The sequence below is a fragment of the Leptonychotes weddellii genome, unplaced genomic scaffold, assembly GCF_054177405.1.
Source record: "Leptonychotes weddellii isolate Sample4059 unplaced genomic scaffold, ASM5417740v2 HiC_scaffold_1638, whole genome shotgun sequence".
In the NCBI taxonomy this organism is placed as follows: domain Eukaryota; kingdom Metazoa; phylum Chordata; class Mammalia; order Carnivora; family Phocidae; genus Leptonychotes; species Leptonychotes weddellii.
This window is the reverse complement of record NW_027746429.1, coordinates 5,494-10,986: the sequence shown is the minus strand read 5'-3', so window position 1 is coordinate 10,986 and position 5,493 is coordinate 5,494.

The following is a 5,493-nucleotide window of genomic DNA, read 5'->3' as shown; positions in this document are numbered from 1 at the left end:
GTTTAAGGTGTACAACGTGTTGATTTCATAGACTTAAATATTGTGAAATGATTACCATAGTAAGGTCAGTTACCATCTCCATAACATCATATAATTATCACTTTATATTTGTGGTGAAAATGTTTAAGATTTACCCTTTTAACTATAATTGCCATGAGTAATTTACCAACTTACTCATCTTTTAACTGAAAGTTTGTAGTATTTGACCAGCATCTCCTGTTTCCCTCACACTCACCCTGCCCAGCCTCTGGCAACCATCATTTTACTCTCTGAATTTAGCTTTGCTTTCTTAGATTTCACATATAAGTGATAGCATACAATATTCGCTTGTCTCTTTCTGACTTAATTCACTTAGGATAATGCCCTCAGGTTCCATCCATGTTGTTGCAAATGGCAGAATCTCCTTCTTTTTTTTGGCTGCATAACCTACCATTGTGCCACATTGTACTACATCCTTTTTAATCATTCATCTGTATTCAGATACTTAGGTTATTTCCATATCTTGGCTATTATGAATAATGCTGTAGTGAGGTTGGGCATGCAGATATGTCTTGAAGGTCCTTTGAAGATTTCCTTTGGATATATACCCCAAATGGGATTGTTAGATCATATGGTAGTTCAATTTTTAAGTTTTTGAGGAACTTTCATATTGTTTCTGTAGTGATTAAATTCCAACCAACGTTGTGTAAGAGTTCCCTTTTCTTCACATCCTTGCCAATACTTACCTTTTGTCTTTTCTATGATAGCCATTCTAACAGGTGTGAGGTTATATCTCCTATCACTGTGGTTTTAATTTGAATTTAACTGATGATTAGTGACGTTGAGAATCTTTTCTTGTGCTTGTTGGCCATTGTCATCTTTGGAAAAAATATCTGTTTAGTTCCTCTGCTCATTTATTAATCAGATTGTGTTTTTCTTGTTTTTCTTCTAAGTTGTAGTAGTTCCTTATGTATTATGGATATTAGCTTTTTATCAGATATATAGTTGGTAAATACAGTCTCCCATTCCTTAGGTTGTTTTTTCACTTTAATTTTTTTCTGTGTAGAACTTTTTAATTTGATACAGTCCCACTTATTAAATTTTTATTTTTATTGCCTTTGCTGTGGTGTCCTATCCAAAAAATCATTTCCAAGACTAATTTTAATGCATCTGAATTGGAAAGGCGGAAGTAAAATTGTCTGTTGCAGATGATATGATCTTCTATAGAAAATCCTAAGGATTCCACCAAAAAAACTGTTAACTAATCAAAAATTCAATAAAGTTGTAGGATTCAACCTCAACATACAGAAATCCTTTGTTTCTCATATACTAACAATGAAATATTTTAAAGAAAAACAATCCTGTTCACAGATAGCATTAAAAACAATGAAATATTTAGAAATAAACTTGACCAAGGAGGTGAAAGATCTATACACTGAAAACTACAAGAAATTGAAGACACAAAAAAGTGGAAAGGTCTCTCCCGTTTATGGATTTGAAGAATGAATATTGTTTCCATCTTAGATTTTGTTAAATTGTCCATATTACCAAAAGCCATTTATAGATTCAATGTAATCCCTATAAAAATTCCAAAGGCAGTTTTTCAGAGAAAGAGCAAAAAAAAAATTCTAGTATTTGTATAGAACTGCAAAACACTTTGAATAGCCAAATCAATCCCAACAAAGAAAAACAAGGCTTAGAGGTACCATGCTTCATGATCTCAAACTGTACAAAGCTATAGTAATCAAATCTGTATGATACTGGCATAAAATAGACACATGGACCAATGGCACAGAATCAAGAGCCTTGAAATAAGTCCTTGCATATATGGCCAACTAATATTTGACTAAGGATACAAGAATACTTAATGGGAAAAGGATAAATAAATGTGTTGGGAAAACTGGATAATTAAATGTAGAATAATAAAATAGGGCCCTTATTTGACACCACTCACAAAAATTAATTTGGAATAGATTAAAGACTTAAACACAACTATTTCTTTTTAAAGTATTTTTCTCTCTGTTCACATCGAATAATTTCTGTTCTATATTTCAGTTTACTGGTTGTTTTTCTTTTCCCTCCATTCTACTGTGGGATCCATCCATCAAGTTTTTTTTTTAGTTTTGGTGATTGTGTTTTTCAGTTCTTAAAAAATTTTTTTTTTTTTTTTTTTAAGTAGGCTGCACGCTGGGTGTAGAGCTCAACGTGGGTCTTGAACTCATGACCCTGACATAAAGACCTGAGCTAAAATCAGGAGTCGGATGCTTAGCCCACTGAACTACTCAGGCATCCCAGTTTGAAAAATTATATATGATTCCTGTTAATGTTCTTTAAATGTTAAAGTTTGTTCTCTTTATTCCAGGAAAGTTTCTTCCATTATAGTTGTCAGTATTCTTTTCCACTGATTGGGTTTTCTTTTAAGAACTTCTTATATATCTACGTTGTGTGTTTTTTGCTTGTCTTCTGTAGTTATTACTTTCTCCAATTTTTAAAATTCATTCCTTTTTTACATTCTTATTTTGTCCTCTTTATTTCTATAGAGGTTCATTCTCTGATATGTTTCTTTTTGTATGCCTTATGGTTTAATCTACATTTCTCTGAGTACATCTACATCTGTTGCTTAAACATCCTTAAATGCCTCAACATTTATGATGATGTAAAAATTCAGATTTATGTTTCATTTGACAGCTTCTATAATTTTTTTTAATAGAATCCAATTTTTTGTTCTCTAGTCATGTTTTTTTCTGATGTGATTTCATTTTTATAAGTATGTAATTTAGATTCCATCTTAGGTCTTGCAATATTTTTAATTGGGGTTAACTAATTTTTTTCATTGTTTATATTAAGAAAGACAGAGTTTCCTGTATTTTAGGAGGAAGTACCTGTTTAGCAGAAATGAAGGTCAAGATTGCCTTTCCAGCTTCAAAACTAGGTTTCCTCTTTGGTTTCACTGTAATAAACTGTAGAAAATATTTATCTGCATAGCTGTATCTTTCTGAGATGACACTTGCAGCTTTTTTTCTTTGGTTAAAATATAAGTCTCTTTCTTATACCCGATATATTTTTTTTTTTTTACCTTGAACAAATGGCTCTGAATGTGCTCTGACCAGTTTCCATTCATTGTAGGGTTTTGACTTTTTTTTTTTTTTAAAGATTTTATTTATTTATTTGACAGAGAGAGAGATAGCGAGAGCAGGAACACAAGCAGGAGTGGGAGAAGGAGAAGCAGGCTTCCTGCCGAGCAGGGAGCTCGACGTGGGACTCGATCCCAGGACCCTGGGATCATGACCTGAGCCGAAGGCAGTCGCTTAACCAACTGAGCCACCCAGGCACCCAACTATTTTTTTTTTTATAAAGATTTTTATTTATTTATTTGAGAGAGAGAGAATGAGAGACAGAGAGCATGAGAGGGAGGAGGGTCAGAGAGCAAGGCAGACTCCCTGCTGAGCAGGGAGCCCGACGTGGGACTGGATCCCAGGACTCCAGGATCATGGCCTGAGCCGAAGGCAGTTGCTTAACCAACTGAGCCACCCAGGCACCCAGGGTTTTGACTGTTTTGACATCCTGGATGCTTCAGGCTGCCCCAACACCTTCAGAGTTGTGCAGTCCTCTTATACATATCTACAAATAGGAAACTGTGAAGCTTCCCAGTGCTTATGACTATCCTATGTGTGGCCATTTGAGTTCTCTGCTTTGAGTGGAGACCTTCTCTTTGAGAGTGAATGCCTTTTGGCAATTCCTGGCTTTCTTAGTTTTTGGAGCCCACCAGGGTTCCCTTTGTATTCCCTTTTGCTTGTTCTAGCACAGCTGCTGTTTTCCTTAGGGTCTTGCTGCTGTCAGTGTTTTAAATATACTTGCTCTTTTCCTGGGATTTATGGGATAATTTATCATTTTATTTTGCAATCTCTTCTGTTTATTGCTGCCTAACAAATAGGTCCAAAGTATATTGCCTTAGAACAACAATTTATGGGTATTTCTGGGTCACGGATTGAGGTGCGGCACAGTGTGGGTGTTTTGTTTGTTTCACGGTGTTGCAACTCCAGGTGCGATGACTGGAATGGTTGAGAGTTGGAACAAGGGGGCGGGGGACTTGCCAAGCCTCTTTCTCTCTCCACATGGCTCACTAGGCTTCCTCAAACTAGAGTGGCCTCAAGGTATTTGAAGTTCTTGCATAGCAGATGAAGTCTCCAGGAGATCAAGATGAAAGCATCCAGATCTCTTAAAAGCTAGGCCTGGTAATGGCATAGTTTCTTTTTTGCCTACTGTTATTCAGAGCATTCACAGGCCACAGTAAACTCAAGGGCAAGGCAAATGGATCTGTCTCTTGATGGCAGGAATGCCTAAGAACTGTGTCCTCCTTTAACTCACCATAATAACCTAGTTAACCTTTTAAAAATAACAGCTCTGTTGAGATCTAATTCATATATCCTGTAATTCATCCATTTAAAATGCACAATGTAATGATTTTTGGTATGTGAACAGAGTTGTGGAACTTCTGTACAATTTTAGAACATTTTCATCACCCCCAAAAGAAACCCTGAACCAATTAACAGTAACTTTCATTTCTGTTGGTTTTTTAAAAGGGATTGGGAGATTCAAAAAATATGACACAGGACTGCCACCATTTTGTTCAAACTTGTGATGTTTTTATTTAAAGGGAATATTTCTGGTTTGAGATATGTATTACTGAGACCAAGGCACAGATGCAATTTTAAAAATACATCAGTAATATGAGATTTTATCTTTCCTGTTTTCTACCAGATGTTATAAGGAACAAATGAAAATAAAAACTGTTTTAAAAAGTTGAAAATCTATTGTAAATGTATTTATTATTCCTTAAATATTAAACAGAGGAGAATGAAGTATTTTGAGAACATATTACCATAGATTTTGTATATTTCTCAGTAGTTATAGTTTCAATCTTCCTGTATTAAATTATGAATATATATATTCCGCACATTTAAAGGAGTGACTGCTAAAAATTTTTCCAGTAACGTGAATGAATGTTCACCTATATAGTTCTGTTTTTTCTTGAACCAATTTTAAAACTGAACTTAGAAATGGAGAAAACACATAGGAACAGATTTGGAGTATGGGTTGTATAGCAGAGCCTCGGTAGTAAGAACTTGATCCTCCAATGCTGCTGCCCCCACCCTGCCCTCTCATACACCTTCTCCTTATCCCAGGCTGGACCTCTGCGGCAAGGCTACCTAGGTCCCAGGGATGGATATGGTATGACTGACAACTTTCCTAAATTGGGGGTTCCTAAAAGGGAAAAACTTGATCTTCTCTCACTTATGATTGGGGTGATCATACGATAGATACTACCAAATGGTGATGCTTTTGTCTTGGAGAGATGTTAAACAGGACAGCCCATCGGGATAGCAGGTGTACGCAGGGCTACTCCTGACCAATCAAGGTGTTTGGTCCCTACCCAAAGATACATCTTACTTGTCTTTGAGACTTTCTCTGAGTCACTTGGTAACTGAAGAATTGGGTGCTTTTCTCTCTGGG